The following is a 12,085-nucleotide window of genomic DNA, read 5'->3' as shown; positions in this document are numbered from 1 at the left end:
ATAGGATTGTGTATACAGAAGACAGTCTGGGGAATTCAGTGAGGCTAGTGTATGCAGAGAGGCTGGGACACCAAGACTATTGTAAAAAGAAGGCAGGCTAGTGTATATAGATAGGCACCTGTATACAGAAGACAGAGAGGCTAGTCTATATTGAGTGGCTGGTGTACACAGAGAGATTAATGTATACAGAAAAGCTAGCGTGTAAAGAAGACAGGACTTTATTTTTTGCTAATGCAACTACTTTTGGAACATATAAAGTGCTTTTTTCATATTTTGGTGCTGTTAAAAAGTGGTGCATTGTCAGTGGTGATATCAATGTGACAGTTAATGTGGAGAACTACAACTATTCAAAATAGAGCAAAAGAGTGCTAAGTTTATTTTGTTAAGTCATTGACTGATAGACGTTAAGTAATTGGCCGTTATTGGTTTGGCAGTACATGGTTTATTTTGATGTAAGATAGTTTTATTCTCTACTTATAGCCGAGTTTTAGACGACTTTATTATTAGCATTATTCGCATTATTCATATATATATTATGCAGAGTGTAAGTATTGCAGTGAGACGATGTTGCTTTTAAAAGATTTGTATTATTATACATAGCATTGTTAGCAGACCAATAGGACAATTTACATGGCTTAATATTGCAGAGCGTAATTTATCAGGAAAGAGATTCAAAGCGTTAGTTGCAGTAGCTTCATAAAACTGAGAAATCGTTGCATTACTCTAAATTTAAAATATGTTCCGGCAGCACTGAAAAGACGATATTAGATGAGTGATCTACACATTTCGTTTACTATTTCACTATACCGGCTAAATGTTAATATGTGCTGCGTGTAAGGTAGAAATTTGATGGTTTAGTGTGAGCTGGTTTACCAGGATTTAGAGATAGTAATCTGTTTATACTAGTAATAAATATAGCAAAATAACTATAACGGGTTTAAGTGGAAATACACGAAATAACAGCAACAACGTGTGTAGGTTTTTATCAATCAAGTTCATTACGTGTCTTTAATCATGTAGTGAATATACCCCAATATTGGAGCACAAGGATGAGAAAGCATAATAACTAACAGAGGGTGACATGGCAAAAAGACAAACTGCATTAGAAATGTGAATATGAATTAGAGTTGAAATGCCAATTGCCACGGCTACGTACAGCAAAGTGTGAGCTAAGCAGCTAAATATTCTGCAATAGCAGAGATTAAGTATTGCAGTCGAAATGAGATCGGAAGCGTTAGTTGTAGTAGCTCCAAAATGACTGAGAAATCATTTCATTACTCTAAATGTAAAAGTTATCCCGGTAGCACTGAGTGGACTGATATTAGATGAGTGATCGTTGTAGTACAAATTCAGTTTCCTATAGCAGAGAGATACCAGCTAAATGTGAGACGAGCAATTAAACTGTTCACGGTAGCATTGCATTACTCTTAATATGTGCAGCGTGTAAAGAAGCAATAAGATGGTTTTGTATTATCCTAAAATTAGCAGTATACGTAATAAAAGTGAGTAGGTAACCTGGATTTAGACATAGCAAACTCTATAATCTAATTTAGCAAAATTAGAAAAGATAATATTGAGAGAGTATATACAGGTCGAGTTTAAGTGGAAATACACAAAATATCTAGCTTACCTTTACATTGTTCAATAGAGCGTTGCAAAGAAATACCAAGGCAGAATGTCGGAATAGCAATTAGATGAGATGATTGCTGTAATCATGAAATATCAGCAACGCCTAGGTTAATATCGGATGAGAAAGTATAATAACTGGCAAAGTATGACATGGCAAAGAGACAAATTGCATTAGAGATGTGAGATGGACATGAAATGTCAATCCCCATTGGTTACTTACATGTAAACGCGGCTACATACAGCAAAGTGTGAGCTAAGCAGCTAAAGGGTATTTAAGAGTAAATTGACGTAGCTTGAAAATTCCAACGTGTAAATCGTTCCATTAATTATGTTACGCACGAAGACGGCTTACACTGACTGTTTTCCGTTTCCACTGGTCATCGGCATAATGTATCAGTAACCATGAACATTAATAATGATAGACAGCTTACATTAGGATGTATGCATGATGTGAATGTAAAATGAATGTAAAATAGTTGCATTATGTGTTATTAATGTATTGCTATGCTTTGCTACTGCAACCACTTCTCAATCAAGTAAACCGTCCCACTGCTTTTCTCACATTTTGCCGCTGTTAAAAAATGTGTTGCAAGTGTTATGTGTTACAAATGGTTATCAGTGTGACAGTTAATGTGGAGAAGAAGTAATACACAAAATAGAGTCAGAAAGAGAATCCTATTGCATAGAGGTAGCGAGATATGGTATCATTAATCTTAATGTGCAGTGTGTAAAAGGTTTTAAAAAGATGGTTTTGTGTGACTTTTGCTTTAACGTAAAATTAGCTGTAGACATTATAACTTGTTACAATGATTTAGAGATAGTAATCTCTATAAAATAATAATAATAAGTATAGCAAAACAAATTAGGAAAATTCTGAGGCAGTATGTATAGGTCGAGATATAGTGAATACACAAAAGGGATCAAGGGATAGTAGCAAAGTCAAGGGATAAATGCAAAGGTACTCTATTTAACAGTAAATTGACGTAGCTTGCAAATTCCAACGTGTAAATCGTTCCATTCATTTTGCTGCTCAAGAAGACGGCTTACACTGACTGTTTTCCGTTTCCACTGGAAAGAGAATCCTATTGCATAGAGGTAGCGAGAGATGGTTGCATTACTCTTAATGTGTAAAGGTTTTAAAAAGATGGTTTTGTGTGAATTTTGCTTTAACGTAAAATTAGCTGTGGACATTATAACTATGGTTAGGTTTACAATGATTTAGAGTTAGTAATCTCTATGATATAATAATAATAAGTATAGCAAAACAAATTAGGAAAATATTGAGGCAGTATATATAGGTCGAGATAAAGTGAATACACAAAAGGGATCAAGGGATAGTTGCAAAGTCAAGGGATAAATGCAAAGGTACTCTATTTAATAGTAAATTGACGTAGCTTACAAATTCTAACGTGTAAATCGTTCCATTAATTTTGTTACGCACGAAGACGGCTTACACTGACTGTTTTCCGTTTCCACTGGAAAGAGAATCCTATTGCATAGAGGTAGCGAGAGATGGTTGCATATGGCAGAAAGACGGCTTACACTGCTTTTCTCACATTTTGCTGCGGTAAAAAGAAATGTTTTGTCACTGTGTTTTAACTGTGACAGATAAGGTGGAGAAAAAGAAGTAATACAGAAAATAGAGTCAAAACGTGGAAACGTTTATTTGTCATGACAGCTGATACTGGTTGAGCAATAAAACTGTTTTATTAAGATGTAAGACTAGTTTTATTCTCTACATGTAGGCTTTTAACCGAGTTGTATAATATAGGCGACCAATAGGACATTTAAATGGCTTAATATTGTAGGGAGGAAGTATCGCTGTTCAAAGGTAAGAGATTGAAAGCTTAGCTTGAAAATGGCCGAGAAATAGTTGCGTTAGTCTAAATTTAAAGGATATGCCGGTACCAATGAGAAAGCTTATTGATTGACTAGTTGATCTTTGCATTACACAATCCTATTATTATTATTATTATTATTATTAAGATCATAGTGCAGAGAGATACTCAGTTAATGTCAGAGATACTCGGTCAATGTCAGAAAAGCAATAAAACTGTTTACATCGTTAGAGAGCGATGGTTACATTACTCTTAGTATGTGCAGCATGTCTGGTAGCAAAAAGCGGTAGAAGTGAATAGATTTAAGCGGATTTTGAGATAGTACTCTCCATTTCTAATAAGAAATAAAGAAAAATAAGTCAGGATGGTGTGTCAGGACTGTCACATACTCAAGGTCCCGGTACAAATATGCAAAATAGAGCAAAAGAGTACATGGTTTATTTTGATGTATGATAGTTTTATTGCATGCTTGATGTGGATGATTAAAATCGTGTAGTGATCTATATTTAGCATAAGAATGAAAAGGCATAACATGGCAATGAGACAAACTCCATTAGAGATGTGAGCTAGATGAAATGATGAAATGTCTCTGTATAGCCCAGATTGTCTTCTGTTATCACTTAGCCTACCCTCTAAATTCACTAGCCTCTCTATATACACCAGCATGTTTACACTAGCCGGTCTTCTGCATACAATAGCCTGTCTTCGATATACACTAGCCTATGTTCTGAATACACTAGCCCGTCTTCTGTCTTCTGTATGCCCTAGCCTGTCTTCTGTATACATTAGTCTCCCTGTATAAACTAGCATCTCTGTATACCCCAAACTGTCTTCTGTAAAAACTTGTCTCTCTTTATAGCCTGTCTAGCCTTTCTTCTGTACACACTAGCTTCTCTGTATACACTAACCAGGCTTCTATATACAATAGCTTCACTCTATGCACTAGCCTCTCTGTATAATCTAGCCTCTCTATATACCCTCTCTCTATATATAGTGTTCTGCATCTCCGTAGTGGTAGCCTCTCCGTAGAAGCCAGCCTTTATTCTGTATTCACTAGCCTTTCTTCTGTATGCTGTAGTCTTTTATATATACTAGCTTCTCTGTACACCCTTGCATCTCTGTAATACACTAAACCCTCTGTATACCACAGCCTGTCTTCTGTATACACTAGACTGTAAACACTAGCTAGAATACACCAGCCTGTCTTCTGTACCCACTAGAATCTCTGTATACACTACCCAGTCTTCTGTATACACTGTCAGCTTGGATGTATACCCAAGCCTGTCTTCTGTATACACTAGTCTCTCTATATGCACTGTCCTATCTGTATACACTCGACTCTCTCTATACACTAACCTCTCTATATACACTAACATCTTTGTATATACTAGCCTCTCTTTAAATTAGCCTCTCTGTGTACCCCAGCCTCATTGTTTACTCTAGCATCTCTGTATACTCAAGCCTATCTGCATTCACTAGCCTGTATTCACTAGCCTTATATATACTAGCTTCCTGCTTCTCTGTACACCCTTGCATCTCTGTACACTAGACTCTCTCAATACACTAAACCCTCAGTATACCACAGCCTGTCTTCTGTATACATTAGACTGTAAAAACTAGCTAGAATACACCAGCCTGTCTTCTTTACCCAATAGACTCTCTGTATGCACTACCCAGTCTTCTGTATACACTGTCAGCTTTGATGTATACCCAAGCCTGTCTTCTGTATACACTAGTTTCTCTATATGCACTGTCCTTTCTGTATACTCTCGACCCTCTCCTTTATACACTCTATATACACTAACATCTTTGTATATACTAGCCTCTCTTTAAATTAGCCTCACTGTTTACTCTAGCATCTCTGTATACTCAAGCCTATCTACATACACGAGTCTTCTGTATTGTGTATTAACTAGCCTTTCTTCTGTATGCTGTAGTCTTCTATATATACCAGCTTCTCTGTACACCCTTGCATCTCTGTAAACACTGTGTAAACTAGCCAGTCTTATGTATACACTCGCCGACTGTATACACTAGACTCTCTGAATACACTAAACTCTCTGTATACCACAGCCTGTCTTCTGTATACACTAGACTGTAAAAACTAGCTAGAATACACCAGCCTGTCTTCTGTACCCACTAGACTCTCTGTATACACTACCCAGTCTTCTGTATAGAATGTCAGCTTTCATGTATACCCTTTCTGTATACACTAGCTTCTCTATATGCACTGTCCTTTCTGTATACACTCGACTCTCTCTATACACTAACCTCTCTATATACACTAACATCTTTGTATTTGTCTTTAAACTAGCCTCTCTGTGTACCCCAGCCTCACTGTTTACTCTAGCATCTCTGTATACTCAAGCCTATCTACATACACGAAACCTGTATTCTGTATTCACTAGCCTTTCTTCTGTATGCTGTAGTCTTCTATATATACCAGCTTCTCTGTACACCCTAGCACTGTAACAGTACTAGGTTCCTGTATTACAGAAACAGAACACCAGCAATAAGGTGTATACTGTGCAGGAGGCACACAACACCGACTCTAACTTCTGCACTGCAGATGCATGTATTGCAGAAATTGAACACCAGTAATAAAGGGTAGCTTCAGGTGTGTACTGTGCAGGAGGCACATAACACCCATTGTAACAGTGCTAGGTTCCCAAGCAGTAAAGACACTGTCCCTGCCTATCGTCCTCTTTCCCTGACCACCGCAACACACTATACAAGGCCGCCATGCTGGCGGCCTTATATAGTATGGGGTGTGTACTAAACCCCCCTGAGCTATAATTGGCCGCAGGAATCCTGCCTGTGGTGAATTGTGGCTCTCCTCACACAGGATGTCACATCTGTTCTTATTATATAGAACCTATTATGCTCCTCGTAAACTTTTTCAGTTTGGCCAAACGGCCGGACGCAAGTTGCCCCCGGTGTGGGAACATGGGGGGAGACATGATGCACATGTTTTGGAGATGCCCGAAGTTGATCCGCTACTGGACAGAGGTGACAGGAACCATTGATCGGGTGGTTGGAACCTCCACCATGATGGAGGCAAAGTATTGTCTCCTGGGATTAGTTGAAGGAGTTGGAAACCCGGGAAGTAGCCAGATGGCAGTTCTGAGATGCCTATTTCAGGCAAGGAAACTGATTGCCCAACCCTGCTTAGCCTCCAATGTTGGCAATGACTTGGTTTTGTTCGCTTGTTTCCCAAGATGACCATGTTGGCGTTTGTCAAGATGGTTGAGAGTGCCCGAAGAGATCGCCTATGGCCCCATCACCTTGAAAGTGCCTGATCTTGTCTGATCTCGGAGGCTAAGCATTGTCGGGCCTGATAGTAACTGGATGGGAGACCAACTGGGAATACCAGGTGCCGTAGCATTCTTTTTATGTTGTTGGCGTTGACATGCTTTTTTTTTTCCGCTTGTTTCCCAAGGTGATCATCTTGGCATTTGTCAAGAGGGCTGAGAGAGCCCAAAGAAATCTCCTACGGCCACATCCCCCTGAAAGCGCCCGATCTCATCTGATCTCAGAGGCTAAGCAGGGTCCGGCCTGGATAGTACTTTGACCTGTTTTTCTTTCGCTTGTTTCCCAAGGTGACCATTTTAGCATCAGTCAAGAGTTTTGAGTATGTCCCAAAGCGTTCGCCTGAGGTCACATCACCCTGAAAGCGCCCGATCTCAGAGGCTAAGCAGGGTCTGGGTCAGATGGGAGACCGCCAGGGTCTATGTTGTTGGCGTTGACCTTTTTTTTTTCACTTGTTTCCCAAGATAACCATCTTGGTATTTGTCAAGAGGGTTGAGAGTGTCTAAATAGAACACCTATGGCCACATCACCCTGAAAGTGCACAATCTCATCTGATCTCGGAGGCCTAGCAGTGTACGGCCTGGTTAATACCTGTATGGGAGACCATCTGTGAATACCAGGTGCCGTAGGCTTCTTTTTATGTTGTTGGCATTTACCTGTTTATTTTCGCTTGTTTCCCAAGGTGACCATCTTGGTGTTTAACAAGAGGGTTGAGAGTGCCCAAAGAGATCACCTACGGCCCCATCACCCTGAAAGCGCCCAATCTCATCTGATCTCAGAGGCTAAACAGTGTCGGGCCTGGTTAGTACCTGAATGGGAGACCGCCTGGAAATACCAGGTGCCATAGACTTCTTTTTTTGTTGTTGGCTTTGAACTGTTTTTTTCGCTTGTTTCTCAAGGCGACCATCTTGGCGTTTGTCAAGAGGGTTGGCCGTGTCTTGAAGAGAACGCTTACGGCCACATCACACTGAAAGCACCTGATCTCGTCTGATTTCAGAGGCTTAGCAGCATCAGGCCTGGTTAGTACCTGGATGGGAGACTGCCTGGGAAGACCAGGTTACATAGAAGGATCTGGTCTGGTAGTGTCTTGATTGGGAGATCGCCTGGGAATACCGGATGCTGTAGGATTCTTTTTATGTTGTTGGCTTTGACCTGTTTTTTTTCCCTTTTTTCCCAAGGTGACCATCTTGGCATTTGTCAAGAGGGTTAAGAGTGCACAAAGAAATTGCCTACGGGCACAACACCCTGAAAGCGCCCAATCTCGTTTGGTCTCAGAGGCTAAGCAGGGTTGGGCCTGGTTTGTACCTGGATGGGAGACCGCCTGGGTTTTCCAAATGCTGCAGGCTTCTTTTTATGTTGTTGGCATTGACTTGTTTTTTTTTGTTTGTTTCCCAAGGTGACCATCTTGGCGTTTGTCAAGAGGGTTGAGCGTGCATTTGATCTCAGAGGCTAAGCAGGGTTGGGACCTGGTTAGTACCGGGATGGGAGACCGCCTGGGATTTCTCGATGCCATAGGCTTTTTTTTTAAGTTGTTGGCATTGACTTATTTATTTTTTTTCTTTTATTCTTTTATTAAGTATAAGTAGAACAATATAAATATAACAGTCAACCATACAGCATGACCCAGGGTCACAATTACATGCTAACAAAAAATAGGCAGCCAAATAACTCTGGGTTCTCAGAGGGGAGTCCTACAGTTTCATGCAGAAAATAGAGAAACCCCACCTCCGACATGTAGTACAGTATAACTAGTGCAGCTCCGTTCGGACAAATGTAATCATGGAGAACAACTGGGACCACAGCGAGCCAGCTTATCATGACCTACGTGAACCAGAGCAAAATATGAGCCGGTCATGTCCAGAACCCTGGGGTTCTTCTGGGTCCCGAAGGCTAGTAAGGAGACAAGGCATAGTCAAAAGGGAGGACGGGGGAAGAAGAGAGTGCAAAGACGGAGAGAGAGGAGGTGGGGGGATGGCGACGGGGAAAAAAAGAAAAATAAAGACAAAAAGGAGGGGGGGAATGCCACCCAGGGCAGACATGGCCTACGTAGGTAAACATTAGATGTTCAGTCGTTTTCTGGGACGGAGGCACTGCTCACCTCCCGAATGTAGTCTCGAGTACCAGTAAAATACGTCCAGGGCCTCCATGTAACACTAAATGCCTCTTCAGTGTTGTGAAGGGTGGCGGTCAATTCTTCCATCCGGAGAATATGATTGACTTTGGAATACCACAGCACCTTGGATGGGGGCTGAGGCTGCCTCCACAGTGCGGGAATGCAGGCCCGGGCGGAATTCAGGAGTTGCATCGTGAGGGTTTTTTTGTATTTTCGAACAGGCTGTTCGGTCAAGTGTAGAAGGCACGCTACTGGGAACCCAAAAGTTCCTCAAGGTCGGGCATGCCCAGAAAAGGTGTCCCATGGTCCCCATATCTGAATTTCACCTCCAACAAACATCCGGGATCGATCTATCCATTTTATTCAGAAGGTATGGGACTCTATACCAGCGTGAGACTATCTTGTATCTTGATATTGGTTTGCGATGGAAGCTTTATGTACTAAGGTCAGGATCTTCCCTATCTGTTGTGGGGTAAATAAGATGCCTAAGTCCCTCTCCCATTTGTGGATAAATGGTGGGGGTCGACTCCTCCTCCTGCAAAGACAAAGGGGGGTAATAGATATGGCGCTTATACCTATATGTGGGGACTAGTAGTGTGTTGGTGTATAAAAATGTATTGTATTGTATAGGTCAATTTTCACATGTGTGGCAATATATAATTCTTAAAGTGCTGACTAATTTTGGGCCAAAGTGTATATAATATATATTTTCCAGCGTGCTGGTTCAAAACCCAAAATTTTAAAATTAAATGAAAATTAAATAAAAATACAATAAACTCAAAGTGCACGCCAATGGCAACAGGTTACAATGTAGCAAACCATATAACTTATTAATCTAAATAGCAATATGCAGTTATTAAAGTGTTAATCTAAATGGCAATATGCAGTTATTAAAGTGCGCGTGCAAATAAATTCTTACAGACCTATAGGTGAAGACTAATTGTGATAGCTGGTGGATTAGTCGTGAAAAAAGAATATTAAAGTATATTACGTATACTGTGGTGCCAAACTATAATAAATAAACATATATGAAATATCACGGTGGTAGCATAAACTGGTCTGATAGTGATGCTTTACATAAATTAGTATAAAATTAATAAAAATTAAAAATTAAAATACCATCTACATGAAGCATAAATGTGCTAAAATGATAAAACACAGAAAAATTAAATAAAATTAAAAAATCCAAAAAAAAAAAAAAAACGTGCAAAATTAGTGCAAGAAAATGTGCAAACAATGCAGGCAAATTTTAAACATTGGACGTGATGGAGCAAGTCTCTATTGGGTGGCGGAAAAAACCGCAGGTGCAGAAAAGGAGGGGGGTGATGTTTTCCAACTGTGTTCTTCACATTCGGTGGCTTAAAAGGGTGTTAAAATTATTATGCTCTCACCAGAAGGAGGACCCCATCCGGGGTGGATCAACATTCACAATATTAGCTATTGTGCGGCTCTCTGGCTTCCTTCCACTTTAAAGATTAGGGATCCCTCGTTCCTCCGTGAGTAGCAATAAGCCCCGTTTATATGGAGTAGAGAAGAGGCACAACCATAGTGTGATACCGTTTTTAAAGAATTTTATTGCAGAAAATAGTTAAAAAATTACTCACAAACAACTGGTTTAAAAGTGCGGTGTGTACAGCTTTTAAAATTCCCGCTGTTGCAATCTCCGTCTGAGCTCGAGGTGTACGCTGCCTGGCCACGCCCTACGCGTTTCGTCACATGGACGTCATCTGGAGCGGCCATTTTCGTACACCTTTCCTGTTTTATAGGGTGTATTGTGCCTGTTGCGCATGCGCGATCAATCGGCGCCATTTTAAGTGAGGGAAATGCCCTCTTACACATGTACTGCTCGACAAGCACTATACGCCAGGGGAATGGAGACGCTGCAACGAAAACAATATCGGACGTATATCGAACCTTATACATAATAAAATAAACTACAGATATATACTGACATTTGTACCGGCATATAAAATAAAGAAAGCGGATGGTATTAGATGTGAAGGAAGCAGATGGTATTAAATATGTGTAGTTTCAAAATAGAAGTGGGGAAGGTTAGGTATGTTATACTTGTTCATAGTGAGTGAAATGAAGGAAAAAAGTTGGAAATTAACAGGGATCAAAATAAAAAGTGTAAAGTGAAAAGACTTATGATAATAGTATATATATACTAGTGAGAGAGTTATTACTGAAAAAGATGTTATAATCCGAGCGAAAATCCAGGTATAATAGGTATATCATAAAATATGGGAAATGTATAAGAGGAATATGTATAAAATATATATAAGAAAAATTGTATATAAAAAATATATATATATAAGAAAAAATAATAAAATAATAAAAATAAAAATAATATAAAAATGAGAAAAAGACACTACAAAATGGGAAGAAAAGGGGAGAAATGTATATATTGGGAACCGTAAAAAATTTTTTTTTGAGAACCGGAAAATTTTAAAACCGAAAAATTCAGAAAAATTTAAAATTGCAAGGGGGAGTGGATATGGAAGGGCTTACTTTGCCAGGGGTATGTGTTGATCTAGTTGTATATGTGAAAAATTCTTTTGTGCTTATATAGAGCATTAGCGAGCTTTGTTAAAGGGGGGGGATCTTACAGAGACCTTCAGCCTTATTCACAAAATTCTTGAATAATTGCTGTATTAGAGGAGATGTCAAAAAATATCAAAAATTATCAAAAAATGCCAAAAAAAAATTTTTTATATTAAAATGGAATAGTATAAAAATGGAATAGTATAAAAATAAAGAGAAGTAATGCGTATATGTAAGCAAAGTTGAATGAAGATTAGTGGATAGTATAATAGTCATGGTGGATATCCGTGTGGACCTTGATATGACAAATGGTATATTGAAGTCCCGGTAAAAGTCGGGAGCTCAGATAAAATCAGTGGTATTATCTTATGCGTGGTGTGATAAAATTTGCTGATTGGTGGGATGTGTTATATTCTCTCTGCTCAGTCCACATGAATTAAAAAATAGTTAAAAAATAGTTAAAAATAAGTTAAAAAATGGTTAAAAGTTAGTTAAAAAACGGTTAAAAGTTAGTTAAAAAACAGTTGAGGTCCAGGTCTACATTCATTCCTCTAGGGTGTAGCGTATCTAAGTTAAAAATCCACTTAGTTTCATTCTGTGAAATCTTAATAGTCATATCTTCACCTCGCCAGTGTCCTTTGACCTTGTCAAT

At 39.2% G+C, this 12,085-nt stretch overlaps 1 pseudogene; it reads left to right on the top strand.

Moving 5' to 3' along the window:
• Nucleotides 1-7,507: 7,507 nt before the first annotated feature.
• LOC143937016 (5S ribosomal RNA) lies at nt 7,508-7,626 on the top strand (annotated as a pseudogene).
• The last annotated feature ends 4,459 nt before the right edge of the window (nt 7,627-12,085 follow it).

Source organism: Lithobates pipiens, unplaced genomic scaffold (genome assembly GCF_037356315.1).
Source record: "Lithobates pipiens isolate NorthernLeopardFrog02 unplaced genomic scaffold, aLitPip1_a1.2 Scaffold_28, whole genome shotgun sequence".
In the NCBI taxonomy this organism is placed as follows: domain Eukaryota; kingdom Metazoa; phylum Chordata; class Amphibia; order Anura; family Ranidae; genus Lithobates; species Lithobates pipiens.
Note: the sequence above shows the minus strand (reverse complement) of the source record. Positions and strands in the feature narration are given on the sequence as shown.